Source organism: Rhinolophus ferrumequinum, chromosome 10, assembly GCF_004115265.2.
Source record: "Rhinolophus ferrumequinum isolate MPI-CBG mRhiFer1 chromosome 10, mRhiFer1_v1.p, whole genome shotgun sequence".
Taxonomy (NCBI): Eukaryota; Metazoa; Chordata; class Mammalia; order Chiroptera; family Rhinolophidae; genus Rhinolophus; species Rhinolophus ferrumequinum.
The window spans coordinates 14,889,063-14,911,853 of NC_046293.1; the positions used below are offsets into that span (position 1 = coordinate 14,889,063).

Below are 22,791 nucleotides of genomic sequence, written 5' to 3' on the forward strand. Positions count from 1 at the left end.
CATTTTCACACTGATCACCACTGAAATTAACAAGAAATTAAAAATACCCACGGAGCATCACCACGAAGGGAAGCTAACGTTTGCTCTGGAATGACTTTTATCATATGGTTGGCAATTTCAATAAATGATTATAATGAAGAGATATGTGGTTCTTATATATGTGGTTCACTGCCATTCAGTAATATATAGGTTGAGTCAAGCCAGCTGAAATATAAACTATGTTTTTCCACAAAATATAAAATAAATACTTAGAGAAAATAAATATCACATGACTTTACTTACTTTTTCGAACAGTCTTTGTCTGACTGGATACCATATTGGCAGCTTCAGATGGGAGACCAACATACACTCCTCCGTAGTTTCTTAATGAAAAGAAGGAGATATACTAGGAAAATCAGACCAATTTAAATGGTACTATTATTTGCAGAAAGTGATAGCGTGGACTACTTCAAACACTTATAGAATTATTAACATAACTCATGAATTTTCCAAAGTAGAATTCAGAATAGTATCACTCTTGGAAATATAATTGTTTTTTTTTTTTCTGTTAAAAAGAAGCTACATATAAAAAAAGAAAGCTGTATTGAGCTAGTAGAATTTTTAGATATTTTACTTATAATGAGAAAGAAAAGCAGTTGGGATGTTGTAATTTAGTATAGTGATAAATATCAGTGGAGTGACAAGGAACATTTATTAAGCATTCAGAGTGACCAAAGTGGTATTCAATGCTATGGACACACAAAAACATTTTATCTGTAAGTAGATATAAACATAAAATTAGGAGGGAGGGAGAGAAGGAGGGAAGGGGGGAGAGAGAGAGAGAGAGAGAGAGGGAGAGGGAGGGAGGGAGAGAGGGAGAGAGAAGGAGAGAGAAGGAGAAGGAGAGAGACAGACAGACAGACAGACAGAGAGACAGAGAGCGCGCGCACGCGTGCGCTAAGGCATGATGAGAGTACTCTGCAGTTAACCAGAGGAGGAGGAGTGGGAGGACGGAGAAGGCTGAGAGAATGAAGGGAAGTCATCCAGTTAGGGAGAACAGCACATCGAAAGGCCACAGGATAGAAACTACTACAGGCCACATGCACAGGAAAAAAACCAAACTTGCCTGAAAGAAGAAAAGATAATAAATCCTGGGCAAGTTCTTTTACAGATCACATAGGCCATGCCAAATGTTTTTCTGACGGACTCCATATTATTAGTAGTGTGCTACAGTGTTCAATTAAATTTGCGAGTTAAATTAATACATGTTAAATTAAATCTATGAGGTGTGGCCAAAATTATCCAAATTAAAGCCAGCTTTAATACCAAACGTACCTCCTCTTGTCATCTTCTATTATCGATTCTTCTGTTCTAAAAAAGTCAAAAACATTTGCTATTAGCCATTTGGTTATGCAGTCAGAGACTTCATGTTTTGTTATGAGAAAAGGGACTCTGAGTTAAAGTCTATTTATTTCAAGTTCTTCCATCTAGTATTTCTGTAACACAGTATTCTGTCTCCACCTCAATCATTCACACACTAAAAAATTGTTAATTTTCTACGTACCAAAATGTGCAGACCCAGCAAATGCCAAAAAGCCCAAATGCCAAACAAAATGAAAAACTGAGGCGGCCGAAATTGGAAAGAGCCCATAAATGAGGCCCCAGGAAGACTGGGTTCTTGTTTTGGCTGTGCCACCCACTCCCTATGTGACAGATGGGCTGTGGGCAAGTTGCCTGCCTGTATCTCATCTGTAGAAAAAGGGGGTCGATCAGATGACTCCAAAGGGCCCTTCCAGTACTGACGCACTATGATTTTGTATTCCGCATGCCAGTTCAGTGGCACAATTTCAGGTTCATGTCAATTAGATTGTTTTTTTAATTTAAAAAAACTGCAGCCATTTTATACATGATCCACTGCAAAGAGAAGGAGGAAATGTTTAAAGGGAAGTTTGCAGAGGGAATCACTACTATAAAATGCATGGCCTCTTTCCTTGCGTAAAAGGAATCTATATCCTCCTAGAATTCCTTGGCACATTTCTGAGAGGATCAGGAAGTTTTCCTTGAAGCACTAGCTAGGATACATATGTAAGTTACTTTTCTGAAAGAAAATAAAGAAATTTGCATCTGAACAAGATCCAAATGTACCTGGCTGAACTCAACATGTAATTCTAAGGGGCTTCAGTTAAGAAGAAAGCAAACTGAAAACATCCAAACAACTTCACCGAACTTTCTAATTTTAGGGAATAATTGTGGTTTCACCCATTTAAAAGTTGTAAATATTTCAAATGTATATGTACGGGAGATTTTGCTTCATTGCAGCAGCCACTAAGTACCAAGTCTATAAAGGAGGGGAGTATACAAGTGACAATTTATCCTTTGAACACTGGCCAGGCCCACAGCTAACGCTCCAACAGAGTCCAAAGTCCACCTTGATGTCTCATTGATTCAAGCTGAGCACATAACCTAAACTCACCAGGTAATTATCAACTTCACTTCTCCCTTGCTAAAGTTGGATCATTTTTCAATTCAAAGGTGTCAAAGTCATACTGTATTAGAAATGGTGCTATGCTTATTGAAGTGATATAACAAAGTGTTGTTCACTACTTGTAATTAAAATGGATTTATAACCTGTTAGTATAGCTAATAGGAAAATGATGGTGACAAACTCTTTCAAGATTATTAGAACTGGTCTATTTTGGTCCTGAGTGACTAATGTTACCATGAAATTGTTTCTGAAGCTATATATAACTGGTCGATTTAGACATATACGTTGTCTCATGTTTTCTGCCATGCTTACTCTTTTCATAGCCAATTACATATCTGTTTATTTTAATTTTTCCCCTTTTGTCTAATTTTGCTTAAGGATATAGTCAAGGTTTTAAAATACATTTCATTTCCCCAAATATAAGAAAGTAGTAAATGATTTTTAATCTATTATCTCTTATAAATTATTCAATATTCTTAAACCTGGTCTGTGTTCTCCATTACAAAATTAATCAACACATCGAACTGGCAGGAAATGACAATGTAACTGCCATATTTATTGGATAATAAATTAAGCTTCAGATATAATACAAAATGTTTTTTAAAAATACCATTTATTAAAATTTATGTCTATTCTCTCAAACCTTCAAATAATGTATAATGCCTGCCTTTGAATCTATGCTCCATGTCTGAGATTGCTGCTTCATCCATTCCTTCCACGAACAATTATTCTACAATATGAAGATTGGAGAACAAAGACCACATGGATAAAAATGGCATCATCAGTGAGTCCCTCCTGTGTGTCAGATAAGGACAGGGTACTTCACATGCATCACTGCTATTCCTCACTACAGCTCTGAGAGTTTAGACCTGAGGAAATAGGTTCAGAGAACCATGTAATTAATAAAGATGCAAGACCAACATTTAAACCCCATCTGCCACCAAAGCCATGCTCCATATTCTAATTCACCACTCCGCCACTCAAACAGGAAGATGGAAAAGTCAAAATCATTGCCAGTGACAAACCAACATGACAGCTTTCCCTAAAGTGGGAGCTGCCTGCACATCACTCAACACCTTTGAGCATCACCCCTGGCTCACAACCCATTTGTGTGACCACACCTGGTACTTTGCTGGTGCTCTTACATTATTTCCTCATCATAGTCTTGCAAGACAGGTATTTGCCACATTTTAAACATGCAAAACTGAGGCTGTTAACGGTTGAGTAGCATGACCAAGGTAGCACAGCCAGGTAACAGAGCCAGAACTCAAATCTAAGTTTGTGTGATTCCGCCTCCTGCTTCATAAATCGGGAGCCCATGCTCATTTGAATGAGAAAAGCACCCCCATCTCCCATGCTGGACCTCTCTAATTTATATCATTCCACTTAAGGAAAGAGGAAACCAAGATGGTAGAAGAGTGCTAGTCAATGTTTCATTAGCATTAAAAGAAACCTCTAATAGCTGCCAGCTATAATCAATCTTTGTAGAACTTGTGGAATTGCTACATAACTCATCTTTATCCAAGTACCAAAGTGGTCCTAATCAGAAGTCCTATTAGAATCTATTCATCTGGAAACCCAGGTCCAGACTGAGATTAAGTCAGAAGATGGTAGTTGGTCTCTCCTTGTGGACAGATAGGTCCGAGCCATTGTGTTTAGCTGCCTGAGGACTAAATGCTGCCCTCCCGTGTCCAAGAGGACAGCATCCTAGCAGCCGGGTGACACGGTCCTGTCCCAACTACACAGGCTGTAGAATAAGAAGAAGAAATGATTCATCAAGCAGCAACGTAGCTTCCCGGGAAAAGGAAGGCTGGAGATGGTAAGTCAATGCCCTGAAATGCTGGTGGAACTTCCTCATGGTTACTACTTGCTCCAGATGAGAATGTAAAAAATCCATCTTCTGCTGTGGGAGACTAACCTCCCTGAAAGGTCATTTCGTGTTGATACTAAGAGAAGTGGGCATTATATTGGGGCAGTTCAAAACTGGGATGTTCAATTTATCATACCACTGAGCAATTTAGCAAGAAGCTTAAGTTTTGGGGAGTCTAATCCTTGGGGCGAGTCTCAAGTGTTGAATAATGAATGCCCTGGGTGTCTGAACACGGGGGCTGCTCCATCGGAACACCATTTTCAGGAATCATTGCGCTTTGTTTGCCCTCACAGAACATAGTTTGAAAGATTTTTGTCATCAACCTGCCTTAGTAATTCATTTGCTGATATTCTCTTAGACAGACAAGTGCCAAAGGGAGTTCCGGATGTACATGGGATAACCAAGATTCCCATGGGGAGCTTAGGTCATTTGAATCAGAGGCAAATAAGTTTCACGTTTTGGTAAGCCTGTGTAGTCTCATTGTAGGCACTTGCAGGTGTCCGTTCAGCTTCTGAAGTCAGGGAAATGGTCTGTGGTCCTCCTTCAATCTCTCAGATCCAAACTTCAAACTGAGATGCGCGCTCAGGCCAGAGTCCCCCCACCCCCTCCCCGATGGAGCTCTTGGATGAACCACTCTGTGTTTCACCGAGGACTTGATTCTTTTTCTTTTCTGGTCATTACAGCTTAAGTGGGAGAACAGTGGCCAACATGTGGCCTGCAGCTGTGATGGCTGATGGATTACAAAATGGGTAAAAACCAGTAAAGGAAACGAGGAAGGAGCGCAGAACACAAAGCCACACCTCCCCCCAGCTTTCTGAGAACAGTAGTCAGGAACAGAGTTTAGAAGGTCCTCAGAAATAGGCTTCATTGCCCTACTTTCTGCCCGTGCTGAAGCAGATCAGTTAGGACAAAGAATGCGGTGACTTCATCCTTGAACTTTCCTTAGAGAGGAGAGCTTGATGATTGAATTAGTCCATGCTGGAAAAGATAACATGGAAACGAGGCCAACTCACAGGAGATGAATTGGAAAAGAGGCCGAACTGCTCTGCTGCACTTGATAACCTGCCCCAGGGGTTCACTGGCCCAAGAATCTCTACAGACTCAGCCTGCCCATAATCTTGCTCCCTCAGAAAAGGAGCAGTGGACATCCATCAGCCAGGATGAATCTCCCAGAAGTAACGCACTTCCAAGTAAGAGCTCTCAAACAGAGCTCAGGAGTCAAGGCCCTGACACCAGCAAGCAGAGCCTCTGAAAAATGGGAAATGTGAGAGAAGAGATTCGGGGACAAAAAGAGCACCCCATAATCTACCATAAAGGGGGATGACACCTTGAGATTAAGGCTTCTACCAAGAGAACTGAAAATGCAAAGTTATGAGGTAAGGGATGGGGTCCCATAAACCAAACCACCTAAAAACAAAAAGTGAAAGGTAACTTTTCCAGTTTCCCTCCCCGCTTGCCTGCCCTGCCCAGTGTCACCCCCATGGAGCCGGAGGCTGGGGTCAATGAGGGATCAAGGGGTCAAAAGTGATCTGGAAACCACTATGTGGCACATCAAGACCAATCCACTCTTGCTACAGGACCTTTGCCGGACTTCAAGCCACTGTCTCCCCACCAACCCCTTCACCCCCATATCTGTGAGGTTGGGGGCAGGACTCTGAAAACCACCTCTCCTTTGCCACCTGGCTTCCTGTTGGTTTTACCAAGGGGATGCTAGAGAGAAAGAAAATGCAAAAAGAGGAAAAAGGGGTACTCCTTCCAGCTTAGGGTGCTGCTCCTGTCAGGATCACCCCCAGCGGCTTGTTCCAGTGTCCAGAACAGGTCCCATTACTCCCCTTTTCTGGTCACTACAGATTAAGGGGTGGGGGGCAGTGGCTATTGTGTGGCCTGCAGCTGTGATCACGGATGCATTACAAAAGTCAGATGTGACAGCTCCAGCCTGACAGTGCCCTCTCCTCTAAGACCTTGAGATACCAGCAGCTGCCAGGCAACACTTTTTCCTCAGAAGCTGGGTCCCGGCCCCGTAGAATCCCTCCTCCTCCAGCTCCTAGATTTTGATAGCCCTACCCTCTTTCCTCTGTCATTCCATCCCCAGGAGTGGTGGCCACTTCCTGCTATTCCTATTTCTGTCCATCTCAGTTTCCTTTCTTACATACTCAATCTTCCAAGACCCGCCTAACCAATTCCTAACAGTGAATTCTCTGCTAAAATAGGTAATGTGGTTTCCTTACCCTGACTGGACACTAACAGATACATTACTTGGTAGCAAGAACGGGGTTTATCTCATCCACTGAACATGTCTTACTGAAGCATCTGAAGTACTTGTTACGATCATCAGGTCCAATGACTACAATGTCATCAATACACTGGACCAGTGTGATGTGTCAGGGGCTGTCAATAAGGTCCAGATACTGCAGAACAGAAGATGCGAGAAAGCAGAGGAACTGTGTAACACAGACGCAAGGCCGTGATGGGATGGGATCTGTTGGCCATGCCAGGTATAGCAAACTGCTTCTGGTAATCCTTGCAAAACGGCACAAGGACAAAGTATTTGCCAGACCGAAGGTTGCCCACCAGGAGCTAGGAGCTCTGTTCATTATTTTCCGTAAAGATACCACATCTTGAAGAGTAGCTGACATTGGCATCACCTCTTCATGAGGTGTAAAATAATCCAAAGTTACTCACTAAAATAAATCGGCCTTCTGCACAGGCCAAACAAGCAAATTAAATGAGAACATGAGAGGTATCTCCATGCCTTAATTTTTAAGTCTTTTGTGGGGACACTAATCAATACAACTCCCCCAGAGATGCAGTATTCCTTTTTGTTTATTATTCTGGTAGGAAGGGAAACTCCATGGGCTTCCACTTGGCCTTTCTACCATGATAGCCCTAGGTCAGAGGGCTAACGAGAAGATTCTGCCAGTTGCTAAATATGTCTATTCCAATTATGAATTCAAGAACTAAGGAAATCACAAGAACGGGGGTCTACAGACCACTGGACCCACTAGAATTTGAAAATTAGCCAAAATTCCATTTTTTACCTAACTACCATAAACCGACTCATGGACTGGTGGACCACAGTGGCATTTTGGGTCCTCAGGTATTAACATCAACTCAGAGCCAGTGTCTAGAAATCTCAAAGGGCTTGGTGCTTCCTTTTGCTCAGGACACAGCTGCTCTAGTAAACAGATACAAGTCCCTTTGGGGACGACATGGAGGAATGTCCATAGTACCCGCATGTGGCAGTAATGAATGTTCCCTTAGGGAACACGGCCTCCTCTTCACTCGAGGGGCTCTGAGACTGAATTGAGTCTGGAAACTGAGTTAAGAGGCTGTGCCTTTCCATTGTGGTATCTCAAATCAGGTTCCTATCTCACAGACCAGGAGTCTTCCTCTTATAGAAATACACGGAGGGAGAAAATTAACCTGTAGAAGGCCGTCCTTCTAATTTATGGTCAACTAACTATCATCAAAGATCCTTTCAGGACAACATATTTTAATTGCCTCTTCATCTCTACTGTCCATTATGGGAAATGCGCCCACCTTGTCTCAGGTGGTCAAGTTCCACCACTACTTGGCCTCTGCTCCTCTAGCCTCTATCATGCCCAAAGAAATAAGAGCCCATCACAGGGACAGCTTCTCCTGTCACAGCCATCTCACAGAGGACAGCTACCTTAGACTTCTGGGGATACTTCCTTCACTCTGTGTTTCTCACTTTTTTCTTAATGCCTTAATGAAGGGGGACCCTCTGTGATGAGGAGTAGGTCACACATGAGAAATTCATACCGACATCCCTTTCTCCTTAAGCCTTTGGGGTCCTTCTTCTGCATTATACCTGGGAAGTTCTGGCATATTCCTCCTCTCATTAAGAGCGTAAGCTCATTTTGTTTCATCAACCAACTTTAACCTAAACTGTTGGAGTCCCAGCCGTGCACCTAAATTATGAAATTTAGAACCTCTGTTAAATATAACAATAAATTCAGTCTGATTCAGTATACAGTCCTTCCTCTTTGGTATCTCTCACATCCTTAGAATCCATTCCCGCACACATTCCCTAGGCTTCTGATAATATCAACTACAAAATCCTGCAATTATTTTGCAGTTTAAGCTTTTTCTCCCAGGTCAGGCGGTGCGCCTGTCCCTTTGGGGCACACTGAGATCTGACTCTATTTGTGGGTCTACCAGCAATCAAGGGTGACTGGAGTCAGTCTTAAGGAGGACAAGCAACCCCTAAGAAGGCAACTACTCCCGGTGAGGGGACCCAATTCCATGCCTCCCACCCAACTGGCCCACCCTTTTCCCACAGGCACTGCCAGGAAAACAGAAAGTTTCTGGCTGGCAAAGACGAGAAAAGAAAGTCAGCTCGTCATCATTCGCTTCACTTCAGTTCTACGTTAGGCCACTCTCGTGCTCTTGAGAGGGGTAATGGGAGACAGAAGGGGCTACAACAGCTGTCTCTTATCTAACCAGGGACTAAACAGCCACAAAATTGTCCCTGCAGTATGGAACTGAATCCAAAAGAGCGAACAGAGGAAGTTCCTCCATTTATTACAACGCAGTTCTAATGCCCTCATAAGACCACCAAAGGCAACAAGACAAGAAAGTCATGGCGCACCACGACTTCTGACCTACCAACTAAGTAAAGATTAGAGGGTAAGGAGAGGTGGAAAGAGACAGGCAGGCCGGCTTTTTCAAATTCACTGGTGTAAGCAACTACCTAGTTGACACATTTTAAGGATCTGGGAAGGCCAAGATTTAAATATAGTTTAATTGTGCCTATTGGCTAAAGTTACAAATTCAAGTTCTCTATTATCAGGTACATGTACAATGAAGGGAGAAGCACATGAGAGAGAAAAGGGGAAGCACCCAGGGGAGGGGCTAGAACAAAGGCTAGGATTCGGGTGTCAGGGTCATCCATTTCACAATTGTGCCCAGGAGCAACTGTAGAAGGAAGACACATCTGTAGTCCAGAGAGCAAAGGAGCAAAGTAGTACTAAAGGATTTACATTAATTTTAACAAGTAGTTGTTCCATTTTCTAGTTATGTGTGAGCCACGACTCAACAGAGTAAGCTTGTATGATAAACTGGTTTTTTCCAGCGGGAGCTTGCCTGAAAGCCTAGTGGTAAACTGCTTTCTCTGATATCAAGATGGTGTTTTATTTCTGACCATATATATCATCTGAAACGTTGTGGAAAGTGATGTGATATTTGAAAAATAATGGAATAGTGCAGTGACATTTTAATCACAAGCTCACATCCAATCTTTTGCAGAAAACCTTTTAAATCAGAACATTTGCTAAGAATTGTGGAACGGGTGTTAACAAGTATGGACCAGGTTTAAAAAATACACTGGACATTTAAGTAAAATTGGGTCTCATTTTGGTAGCAAAGATTTAGCTTGTTTTATCGAAAACTCCAAGTGTTCAAGGAGAAAGCATGTGTCGAGTCCAAAGCCACCCCCTGGGTAGCATCGTCCTCTCCTCCAGGGAGATCACACGCCCAGGCTCTGACTCAAAGTCTTGGTCACCGCATCGGTCAGAATGTTTGCACAGACAGGTGTTACTGAGGGTAGACCACCAGGCACTCCTATTTCCCCTACTTTGGGGATTGTGAAAAAGATACACCCTCGGTTGGTTGACAGTTCTAAAACGACACACCCTTGCAGAGCAGCATACGCTGAGTGATACCTATCTTACCAAAGTTGGCCCAACACGTGGCCCACCCACAGACAGGTCAGAAAAAGAAAGCAAATAAGTAAACAAAAAAAAAACAACCATGGGCAACCACAACTAAGCTTAGTTAGATAACTTCAGGTTTCAAAACTGCTTTCTTCTATCTCAGAGTGCCCAGCAAACACCTCCAGCTTACTTCCTGTGAACTTGCTAGTGTCAAGCATGGGACTCTTACCCTTTCCAGATTGAACAGCTACACTGATCCAGATTCTCCAGGTAATCACACCTGTCTGCTTCTTATGAGCTTTGTAGACCTTTCCTAAATGAACCGAAGGCACCGAACTTCTCTCTAACCATAAAAAAGCTTGACTTCTTAAGTCGAGGTTCTGGAACGTGGGCTGTCTCAAAACGAGCCACATGTCTCTGGTGGCTCTTTGGGGCAGGATAGCTTTCCTTTTCCTGTCCTATTTTTCATTGTATTTTGTCCGTGCCTATTTCAAACCAAATATCCAGCTAGAACACCTAAACCTTTCAATCAGTTTATACAACTATGATTTCCTCTTATCAATACTATCCTCTTTCAAACTATCACTTAGGTTAAGAGAAACCTTATCCAGAGTTACTGTATCAAATACGAGTATAAACCACTACTTTTGTCTTCCTCAGTAATACATGGTAGTCAAAATATTTTCATCACTGCATTTGTTTTGTTTCGGGGTTACACAAAATAACTATCCAAAGTGACCTAAAAAAAGGTTTCAAAGCTAACACAGTGGAACCCAGGCATGGATACATGACGTGTACTCTCAAGAACAAATACAGACGATAAGACCTAGACAGCAGCCAGCCACTCCAATCAGCCTCTCCTAGGTCATCCTGGCTACAGCCTGCCATAAAGTTCACAAAGTTCTCACTTTCCTAACCTTCCAGAACAGACACAGTTATGAGGCAAAAAGAAAGATTTGTTTTTTACTTCTTCACCAAGAAAAATTTTCTAAATATAGAGCTATTCTTACTAGCAGTGACCTAAGAAGCAGAAAAACAGCCTGCAGTCTTTTCTTTTTCCATGTTTGCAGTGCCACTAAAGAAGCCAAACTTATTTTGACTTTTAAATGACACAAATTTAATAGGGAAACCTCTGGAGATCTTACATGTAGCTCTAATGGTAACTTTCAGTTACCATTCATGATAATCTTTTCAAATAGGTTTATTAATTTACTGTTTACTTTCATGTACACCACAGTTCTCCAGATAAAGAGTACTTATTTAATTTTCTTTATAATATGTTTTTATGATAGCTTTTTAGTGTGGTTCTGATCGATTCTATCAAACACCTAAATATAATGCATCTGATTTTGGACAAAACTGATGTTTTATCATAGACTATTTGGGCCTATGAGTAATCTCATTTATTTCTTCACAATTTCAAAACTTCTTGGGACAGCTATCTTTACATCTCTCTCCTTGGATGAGCCTATTGGCTAATATTGGTCCCTTTCTTTCTTCCAGGATGTATTACTGAAGAACATGAGGAAAATTTACTCTTTCTATGTGGGTAAGTTGCAATTTCCCTACCCCACTACTGCTCTCCTTCTAAGAAGCACACGGTGTTAGGGATTATTTTGTCATTGGCTGTAAAGTATTGGTTGCTATCAGGAAGTCATGAATTCTCTCCACCTCCTTCCCTAAAGAAAACTTGCTTTTCCCCGATGGTATCACTTTTCTCAAAACCTGGGGCATACGCAGCTTGTTTTCCCACATCTCAGTGCCTCCCACAGAAGAAGGAGTCAGCGTGCTCACACAACGTCCCCACAGAGCTCTTTGAGACAGAGCCAATAACACTTGCACTCAGAAACTCTCCCCTTTGGCGCTGGAACCTTGCTATGACAGCCCCGACTGCACTAAAAATTTTGGCTTTCTTCTTAACCATCATCATCTTCAACAATTTTAAAATCCATGAAAATCACCCGGTCTGCCTCTTATTTTACATTTCGCTGACTTCCTCTATCCCAACGTGTATTGCTGCTCTAATAACGTACTCCCATGGCTGCGCAGTGGAGCTTAATTCCTGGAACTACTTCACGTCTGACATTTTAAAGTAGAAAATCCCACTCCCTAGAGAGGAAAAAAAACTCTTCTTCCTTCCGAAGTTCCCACTGCCAAGAAGGCTGCTTTGCGGCTGCACCATCCACCCTCCCGGTCTCCCCGTTCACCAGCCCCCACCAGTGTTCCTCCTCCCTCTAACACCTACGTGCCTTGCAGTCCAGCATTTTAGCAACACTAGCTGGTCACCCCCTCTCCGTCTCTATCCCAGGATGAACCCACCCATGTGCTCTGTCTTCCTGCTCCTATTCCCCTGGGATCCTACGCGGAGAATCGAACCATATATTGATGGGCAACCAACAGGGCTGTGTGATTTCTAACCAGAGCAAGACCTCCAATGCACTGGGTATTCTGCCACTGACAGAGGCTCTGCCAAAGCTTTTCAACAACGCTTAAACCACCGAATAATTCTATACCATTCACCAAGGGGCAGCAAAGCATAGGGCTGGTCGTTATCGTAGGATGCTGAATCTACAGTACCCATGAGCATCAAAGCCCTGGAGCAGTTACTCTACTGCTCAATGCCTCATCGCCTCCCTTGTAGGATGAAACAGCATCACTGTCTCCAGCATACTGTCCGAGGTACGGAATGAGGTCGCGTACTTGAACTTCAAGGGCTAGAGATCTCTATATGGCATACAGTCCGCAATCAAGAGGAACTACTAACTGAGAATGACGATGATAATGATGAAGATGGTTGCCCTGCACAGTTACTATTATCCCAATTTTACAGATAAGAACACTAAGGACACAATATCACACTGCTAGTAAATGAGAGCAGGAAGTTTAAATGCAGGTCTCTCTGCTTCCAAAATGCTTGCTTTTACAATGCTACTTCTGCCTCACCCCGCTCACCCTGTCTGCTACCTTTACAGAGCACGTATGAGTCTATCAGACACCCTCAGGTTTGTAGCAAGGAACAGAAAGGGCTCAGCTGATACAGGTGCTTTAGACACAGGAAATTAATAAAGGATTCCAAGAAAACTCAAGATTAGAAATCCATAACTTCATTTTTTTACAAAAAAGACAGAGCTTCAGCATGTTTTATATTATCTCATTCCAAGATATTTTTTTTTCTCTAGAGTTGCCACCTTCTGCAACAATAAAACTGCTTTGTCAAGAAAGGGGGCTTAATGAAATGTCACTTTACAAGTTTTAAGTGAAACAAATATTTGAATTATCTAGCTTAAATTGAGTGGCTAGGATCTATTAAATTTGAGTCAACCTGTTTAATACTGTTCCTTATTTGAAACACACTTAAAATGTTCTTACAAATATTGCTTAAAATGTTAAACGAAAAGAAATTTTTTTTGAAATAACATGAAAATTGACCTACATGGAGAACATGCTTTGTTTCTGCCTGCCCAGGTATCATTGTCCCCCATTCTGGTAACAGTATCCCGATTTTTTTTTGGTGTGGGAACTACCATTCTCCCACTTTTTGGCCATATGATCAGGTGGAGATAATGGCACTGATTGGCTCCAGCAGTGAACACATGACCTAGGCCTGGCCAATGAGAAGCTCATGTTCCCCTGGTCCAGTCGAAGGACTAATTCAGAGAGAAGCACATGACCCCATGTCCTGGCCAGGGAGAGCTCAGCCCTAGGACTTTTAATCAAACCACAGGCAAAGAGAAGCCTGTTTTTCCACAGGAAATATTATGCTGATAAGATATAAACTGACCATTTTTATCACCACTGGGGGAAAGCTGCCTAAGAATGGAGCCAAAAACAGGAAGGTAGAAATGAGTTTCTGCCTGTCCCTGGATCACCTGGATCCAGCTGTGACTAAGGCCAACCCTGGAGCTTTTTCCTGACACATGCCAATAAATTCCTTTTTGTTTGTTTGTTTAGGCCAGTTCACGCTGGGCCTCTGCCATTTCCAACCAAAAATATCCCAACACAACCTATGGGTGCCAAATAGCTACAATCATTTGCTGAAATTTGGGAGAAAAAAAAAAAAGGCATGGCTGATTTTTACAGGTTTGTGAAAGCAGCCAAATGCCATCACGTTGAATTCCCTTCTATTTTGCTCTGCATGTTACTGCACTGTGGTTTAACTGCAAAGAGACAGAGGGAGAGAGAGAAACACAGGCTCACTCCCTGCATGTGAGTCTGCTTCAAGGTAATTAAATTTCTACAGCTCTCCACCCATGCCTTCCCCCTTAGCTCAAGGTTCTAAGGTTAACCTTCTAAGTCTTTCATTCTTGTCGCTTGTTCTAGGATCTATCTCCATCAATTATTTTTTCCCTCACCACAGATAACCCCTTCCCCAAACCACCCTCAGCTTTTCTTACTCTACTGGTTCCTACCCGTTAGCCTATAAACACACCTCTATCTCCTTCACAAAATTAAATAAAAAGAGAAACAGACTTCAATATGCAAAATCATACATACAATCAGGCAGAAGTAATCAGAAAGAAATGGAAGAAAATGGTGTAAAATATTGATGGTTGTGTCTGGTGGTAGGGTAATAGCTGATTCTTCTTTGAAAAACAACACTTTTCTGTACTTTCCAAATTTTCTTGGCATTCTTTTTACAACAGAAATACATAGAAGGTGCAAAAAAAAAATGTATACACATTTTAAGAAAGGAAAAAAACTGGATTAAAATTTCAGTACTCAATACATACTAATAACAAAAGATGAAAACAAGTCACGTGTATACACTTTTTGGCACCCCCAGTATATTTTAAATATTTGCTGCTTCTTCCAGCTACCAACATCTTTCCATCCTTTTCTGCCAGACATTACATGAAAGACCAAGCACACTTCCTCGCGCCTCGCTCATTTCCACTCTGACTCAGGTATTACTTACAATAATCAACTGAAACTACAGTCCCTCCAGGTGACCAGTGGCCATCACAGCCCATCCAATGGCTTCTCTTCTCCCTTTAGCCCTTTTGACCTCTCTAGATTATCAGCCATCCCTTCCCTTGGCTCAAGTTTGAAACTGCAGCATTATCCTCAGATTTTCCTTTCCTTTCCTTCTCCTTGAAGAGAAATGATGGAATGCATTCAACACCGATTCATTAAATACCATGTTCACAGCATGTTACTACTAATAATTATAGGGAACACTGAAATAGGGAAGACATTTCACTTCCCTCCATTTCCAAGGGGCACAAGACAAGAAGATAAATGACTACAATGTAAGCCCAATGTGATGCATCATAAGATGGTCCAAACTGCTGTACAAGGTTCAGAAGAGAAAGACACTATATCCAGTTGAGAGATCCAGGAAATTCTTCTCCCAAAGAATAAGACTCGTAAGCCCAGAAATAGATAAAATTTTTACGAACAGAATTGGGGAAAAGGACAATCATGGCAGAGGGAATGGCACAAAACAAGGAACCAAGACAGGAAGCAGGAGTCAGTCCGGGCGCCTGAGAGTTATCCCTCTGAGCAGGACGTCGGCTCACCTCTCAGTCCCTGACCTTGCTCCCTCCCTGGTGCAGTGTTTCCTTCCACGTCATGTGGAGTTGGTCAGCTAAAGGCTAAAACATAAATGGTCTTCCTATTCCCAAAGGATTCTGGACTCAGTCCAGTGGACAATGGAGACTAATTGAAAGTTTCGTTTTGTTTTTTTAAATTTTTTTTATCGGGGAATATTGGGGAACAGTGTGTTTCTCCAGGACCCATCAGCTCCAAGTCATTGTCCTTCAATCTAGTTGTGGAGGGTGGAGCTCACTGGCCCTTGTGGGAATCGATCCAGCAACCCTGTTGTTCATAGCTCGCACTCTAACCAACTGAGCCCTCCAGACGCTCTAATTGAAAGTTTTTGAGCAAAGGTCCTAAAAGAGCAGGAGAATGCTTGCGGAAACTAATCTGCCAACAAAGGAGAGGCTAACAGAGGGACCAAGACACTGCAGTACTAGGAACAAGGTAAGGATGCTGAACTCATCATGGCTAAGTGTTTTTGTAATAAACTGAAACGCCGCAACCAGGAGTTTGAAGCAATCTACACTGCTTCTTTTGTACCGAAAGTCCCATCTAAAAGGTACATTTAATTCCCCAAAGGCTTTACAACCCCATCGAAATCTTCTGAGTTCCTTTGTGGAAAAAAAAAAAAAAAAAAAGTGTGACTCCATTTTTGATTCGTAACCACTGACAGCTTTCAAGTCTCACCGCTCTCCTTTTGCCCACATCTGTGCAAGCTGATAAGAAAGCTGGGGAACCCCTTCTTTATGACGGTGGGGAAGATCAAACCATGCAACCTCTGACGCAAGAGCCCTCATACAAGTCCCACTCCCCAACCCCAATAAAAACCACAGTCACTCACCCCTTCCTTCACTTAAGATGATGGACCGGTTCGGGTGCCATCTCTACTCATTCCCAAAAGCGTCACTACGTGAGTAATAAATATCTTCATACTCTCTTGGGGTGTGTGTGGCACCATCTATCTTGACACCAAACCAGTTTGGGATAAGAGTGGGGCAGGAGTTGATCCCACCCTCCATGGAGTAACCACAAACACTCTTAAATAGTCAACTACTGCAAAGTCCTCACTGTACCCAGATTAGAGGTAGGAGGATGCAGAGAAGGGACACGTGGAGCCTGAGTTCCTGAGCTCCAGAAAGCTTTCACAGAGAGAGGCCCCTGTCTTAAATGTCCTATGGTCTAAAGATCAACTCAATATTGACTGGCTACACTGCATGGTCATATATACATTCATTCAAGTATCTGGTCATATATACATTCATTCAAATATCTAAGTATCAACTTTAAAATGACTGACTGTGCATTTGGTAAATTCTTAGCTCCAGCCTTTCCCCACAGGCTAATTGCAAGGCACTGCATAGTCACAGGAGATGAGAGCTTCATTCTCCCGTAGGCACTTGCTTTTAACTAGAAGAAATCTCTGTAGAAGTTGGAAACACGAACATTTCCCTTTCTTCAAGTTCTGAGTTAAAGGGCTAGGGCAACTGAATGGCTAAAATGAAAAGTGACAAATAATACCATTCTTCAAAGAGCACTTCAGTCATAAACCAAATGATGATCTTGATTCGTGCATAGTACAGAAAGTATTTCCATGTCTTTTCAGCAATACATACATGTAGCTAAAGGTCATAATCATGAAAAACAGTGTCTTCCTCAGAAAGAGTTTAAAATCATAACATTAATGACTTACGCATCTTTAGCTGCTCCTGCAGGTCCTAAAAAAAGAGAGAAAGAGAGGTTTGCATTAGTGATAGCACTGATAACAGAAATTTTAATTCAATACCCAGCTAAAATAATATTCCAGAAGAGACAAGTTGAGAATATGGTTTTTTAAATGACTATTTCAAAAAAAGAAAAGGAGGGCAAGACAATCATAAAATTCAAATCTTAAATTTAGAATTTATTCTGCCCACTTTTAACAATTCCTATAAATTACCGAGTGTTGGTTCTGAAAGGGATTTCACAGATCACCTAATCCAATCTCCTCCTTTTACACATAAAGAAACTGGCGGATGAAAAATCTTTTCTAAGCCGCACCCCTTCTAAGCCGGTGGCATTGTTACGTCACACTCTGCACTAGTCACAAGGAAAAGCAAAGTCATAAAACAAAATGGAAGGGATATCCTAAATGAATTAGGGAAGTGTCCAGGACACCAGCCCAGCTCCAAAAGGAGTTACATACATTAAAAATCTGCCTGTATTTGTTACTGAACCCTCTCATTTCTGCTCCCCACTCACATGCCAGAAACAACCCCGCTCTTTTGGACCCCATTCCCATCCCCGATTGCAGGTTCTCTGCCCACACAAGGTCGCACCTCCACACTTCCTCCCCCAATATCCTTATCTAGCGTCATACAACTTGTTTCCAACTTTACTATCTACATGACATTCAATGTCCTTTAACCTCTTAAAACCTCACTTTCCTCGTGTGTCAAATGAGGGTACTAAGAGTCCCTTTCTCAAAGGTTCCTGTGAAGATAAAAAATAAATAACAATAAAACAAATAATGTGTAAACACAACACAAAGCCTGGCACATAAAAACAGCTAAGTTGTTATTATTAACAGTCACATTTAACTTAATATCTCAATTTCCGTATCTATGAAACGGAAATTAAAATCACTTCTGCACAAGTCACAGAGCTGTGAAAATACAGGAAGATGTGCTACAAAGTAGGCAAGTAAGAAAAAGTTATTGTCAAAACTGTAAGAACTATGCCCCAGTGACATAAATTGAGGATCTGAATGACTGCAAATTCAAAGCAGAGCATAAAGATAATCAAGATTATACTCCTCTGTCCCAAACAAATACTTTCAAGGCTTTGACCAAGCCTGAATTTTGTAACAAACGTAGCTCCTTTCTTCAGAGAAGAGTAATATTGCTGTGCCACAGCCACCATTTAAATTATATAAATAAAACTGCTTTGGAATCTGGGATCATAAAACCAAAAAAAAAAAAAAATCCCTAAAATTAAAACAAAAAAAAGAGTTTTAACATGAGCAACACTGCCAACCATGGAGTATTCTGATAGGAAAAAAAATAAACAAAGGACTGGTGCCATGAAAATGAACGTTTTATTTCAGAATCAAAACAAGCGTGAGAATCTGGAAGGAACTCTAGAGTGAAAATAATGCCCTCATTCTCTCATTTTTATTTTCATGGAAAAGGATAGGGAATGTTTGAGTGTTTTCTTGTGGTCAGTAGAGGGGAGAAGCAGACGTGTCAGAAACTTTGATTCTGTGAAATCTTACGAAGAAAGAGGACCTTATAATGTGGTCCTTGAGCCCATTAGAGGTGGAGGGCCATCTAGTCCAGTCCGCAGGGAAAGCAGAGCAGACAGAAGCCATCCCACTCTGTCTCGGGGATGATCAGCAGGGTGGAAGGGAGAGAACACCATGAAACTGGAAGGCAGAAGAACCGAGGAAAGTCCTTGTTCCGATATTTGTCTAACAGTCAAGAAATCACTTTGCTTCCATTTCTAGTACTGGGCCGATAAAGGCAGCTGAGAAGACAAAGCACACTAATGTGTGTGAAATTAGTTTGGAAACAGCACCATGTTGTCTAAGCACTACCTAATTTTAATCAGTCATTAGGAGCCCTCCATCCACTTCACCTTGATTGCACCAGCTCCCGGTACCCACAGGGTGTCTTCCCAGTTGGGTTCACCATCTAACATCCCAGCAGGCCCAGGGCAGATGCCTGGTGTTACCTTCTGAAACGCAGTCAAGAGATAATGTCTTTGTTCTCAAATGTCCCTCGTTTAAAGAGCACCATCTATTTAATAATAGCAAAGGGGAGGGCAAAGAAGTCAGAAACCCTACATCAGTATACGAGTATATACTTGATTATAGTATGAGCTCCGTTTTGTCTATCTATTTTTCTTTTTTTAAAACATTTTTTAAATTTCTTTTTTTTTAAGTATGTAAGTATAGTTGGTATACAATCTCATATTGGTTATATTACTTTCAGGTGCACAATAGTCGACATTTTTATACCTTACAATGTGATCACCGCACTAATTCTAGGATTCATCTGTCACCGTGCAAACTCATCACAATATTATGGACTATATTCCCCTTCCCCTTTGCACCCATCCCTCCACCCCCTCCATTCTGTAACCATCCCTTTGGTCTCTGTTTCTATGAGTCTGTTTTGTTTTGTTTTTAGATTCCACATATAATTGAAACCATACGATATTTGTCTTTCTATGCTATTTGTCTTTCTCTGCCTGACTTATTTCACTTGGCACCATTTTTTTAAAAGAGAAGAAAATATGCATCTTCAAAGCAAGGTAATACAGTATTAATAACGAGTTTATCACCAGGGCAGGTAGAACATGTCTCCCCAACACACAAATTCTCAGAATAAAAAGAAAAAAAATGTAATGGTTGGAAACTCTCTGCAAAACCATCAAAATATCTAGGTATATAAAATGTGAAATAGCTCAATTTTCTGCAAAAGTATAAAATCATAAAGTTAGAAATAGAAGAAAAATTATCATTACCTTCACTGCAACAATTTAATCACACTTCACCTACATACTAATTATAATTAACCAGATGGAGATCTCTACTCTAATTTATGCAAAAAATACTTTGACTAGAACTATTCAGATAGTGCCAAAATCCTATTTGTATTAAATTGTGTTTGTGGTTCATGTGATTTGTCATTTATTAAACAAATATTTATAGTGGTGTGTCTACTTCTTTCCAGGCCTGGGGTTAGCAACACTTCATTTCTTGCCAGAACAACTCTATCCTGTTTAAGACTTGGTGCATTAATCTAATGGCCTTAGGAGAAATAGAGACGAGGGAAGGAAACGATGTTTCTTATGGAATAAAGCACCAGAAAATATACAGACTGTTAGAATTTTTGTGGGTGGAAAGATTTAATGACGATTTTCCAACTGTGCAAATGATTATTACAATTTTATACACCTTCCTAAAAATTAGGTGCGGGATGTGGGGGGGGAGGTATGCTTTCAGAAAAGTATCATCTGCCCGTTCCATCACCAAAAAGTAACTGTTAAGTGGTTAGGATATGAAAGGAAGAACATTTCCTTGTGAAAGCAACTGTTTCTTTAATACTGAAACATTGTTGGTTGTTCACCGGATCACTTCATTTCACAGTGATTGTGTACACCTTTTACTTGACACATTTCAAAAGATTTTAATATTTTATTCATGAGTCCGAAAGCCTCAGTTACATAAAAATACATGCAAAGCCAATGTATTCGAGCGTTCCAAACACTCAGGCGGACTGGAATCATGCAAAGACAGTTGGGCTTTGCCCCACAGTCCTGGAACAGATCTTCTAAAACTCTTGGAATTTCCTAAATGATACCCGTGATAGAAGCCTTTTTCCTCCTAAGGAGCTGACTCTTGGCGGACCCTAGATAGCTTTCGGATGGGGGTCTGTCACCAGAAAAGCCAATCCTTGATTGGAAGCTTGGAACTTTCAGCCCCACTCCCCAACTTTCAGGGGAGAGAGTGGGGCTGGAGACTGAGTTAATCGCCAATGGCTAACGATTTCATCAACCACACCTGCCTAATGAAACTCCATAAAACCCTTAAAATGACGGGGTTCAAAGAGCTTCCGAGTTGGGAGACACATCTATGTGCCAGGAGGGTGGCGCACCCCCAATTCCATGGAAACAGAGACTCCTGCACTCAGGACCCTTCCAGACATGTCACTATGCATCTCTCTAGCTGGCTGTTCGTGTCCTTTTTAATAAACGGTACATTTAAACAAATAAAGTACCTTCCTGAGTTCTGTGAGCCACAGAAAATGATCAAGTCTGAGGAAGGCGGCTGTGGGAACCGCCAAATTTGTAGCCAAGAAGGATAGAAATGCAAAGAACCTGGGGACCCAATGCTTGCAACTGGTGTCTGAAGTGGGGCACCTTGGGAGACCTGAACCCCTAAACCAGTAGCGACTGACACTAACTCCGGGTAGTGAGTATCAGAACTCACCTTAACTGCAGGAGGCCCATTTGATGTCACGGAATTGGAGAACTGGATGGTATCAGGAGGAAATAAACAACTCAGGTATTCTTCATGTTTTACAACATGTGTTATAAAAATGTGGTATCCTATGAACAGCCTTGAAGTGCTCAATGAATCAAACCAAAATTGAACTGTGCCGTATTTAGTCTAAAATAATTATTTACACTCCAGGTATAGAGTTGTTCAACTATATTTTCTTATTTACTAATTTGGCCCCATTCCCGAACAACTGCAGAGAAACCTTCTGCATTAGTTTCCTATGGCTGCTGTAACAAATGATCACAAACGAGGTGGCTTAAAACAACAGATATACGTGTCCTCAGAGTTCTGGAGGCCAGAAGTCCACATTAAGGTGCCAGCTGGGGCACACTCCCTCCACAGGTCCTAGGAGAGAACCCATCCATGCCTGTCGTAGCATCTGGTGGCAGTCAGCATTCCTTGGCTTTCTTTGGCGAGTACCAATGCATTCTCCATACCGTCCACACCTTCTCCTCTCTGTATCTCTGCCTTCTCTTCTGTTTCTTATAAAAACGTGTATCATTGGATTTAGGGATTTAGGGTAGATAATCGAAGATGATCTCATTTGCAAATTCTTACCTTAATTACATCTGCAAAGGCCCTTTTCCCAAATAAAATAACATTCACACATCCCAGGGGTTAGGACATGGACATAACTTTTTGGAGGTCACCATTCACCATCCTCTTATCCCTGTCCACCCCACCTCTACAAAATAGGAATTCTCTTTTGAAAACAAATATAGAGCAAACTTAATACTTGGGGGGAATTTAAATTTTATATAACGTATCATACATTCCACAAAAACAGACAAAATTTTATTCCTAATGAATGATAAAGCTGCAAGGTACTACATCAGGTGAATAATTTTAAGTAGATATATATAACATCTGGGTTCCTATAGACAGATGTTCCTTTGCACTCTAACCAGTCTTATAAGTTCAGAAGAGTGAGTCATACTTCCCAGGATGTTTTTATATTTTTCAGATTCATATGTTTATTGTTATGAGTTCCTCACAAATACCAAATTCTAATATAAAAAAAATCCACCATTTTAAAGAAAGATAACATACATTTTTACATTTAATAGACTAAAAAAATAGTCTATTAATGCCTTGTTCATCACTATTCTATGGCAACTTATAGAGGTTTATATAATATACTGGAAATATTCACACAAGTAAATGAATTGCTAAAGTACATATTAAATTGAATTTCTTTCTT

General features: G+C 41.3%; 1 long non-coding RNA gene across 2 annotated transcripts in view; it reads right to left on the minus strand.

The window, feature by feature from the left end:
• Nucleotides 1-348: 348 nt before the first annotated feature.
• Nucleotides 349-22,791, minus strand: part of LOC117029038 (uncharacterized) — a 99,047-nt gene continuing 76,604 nt past the window's right edge. For both annotated transcript variants that reach the window (XR_004424175.1, XR_004424176.1), the window contains exons 3-5: nucleotides 17,238-17,262; nucleotides 1,315-1,350; nucleotides 349-362 (exon numbers count right to left, since the gene is read on the minus strand). This is a non-coding gene — a long non-coding RNA (uncharacterized LOC117029038). The remainder of the gene's footprint in view (nucleotides 363-1,314; nucleotides 1,351-17,237; nucleotides 17,263-22,791) is intronic.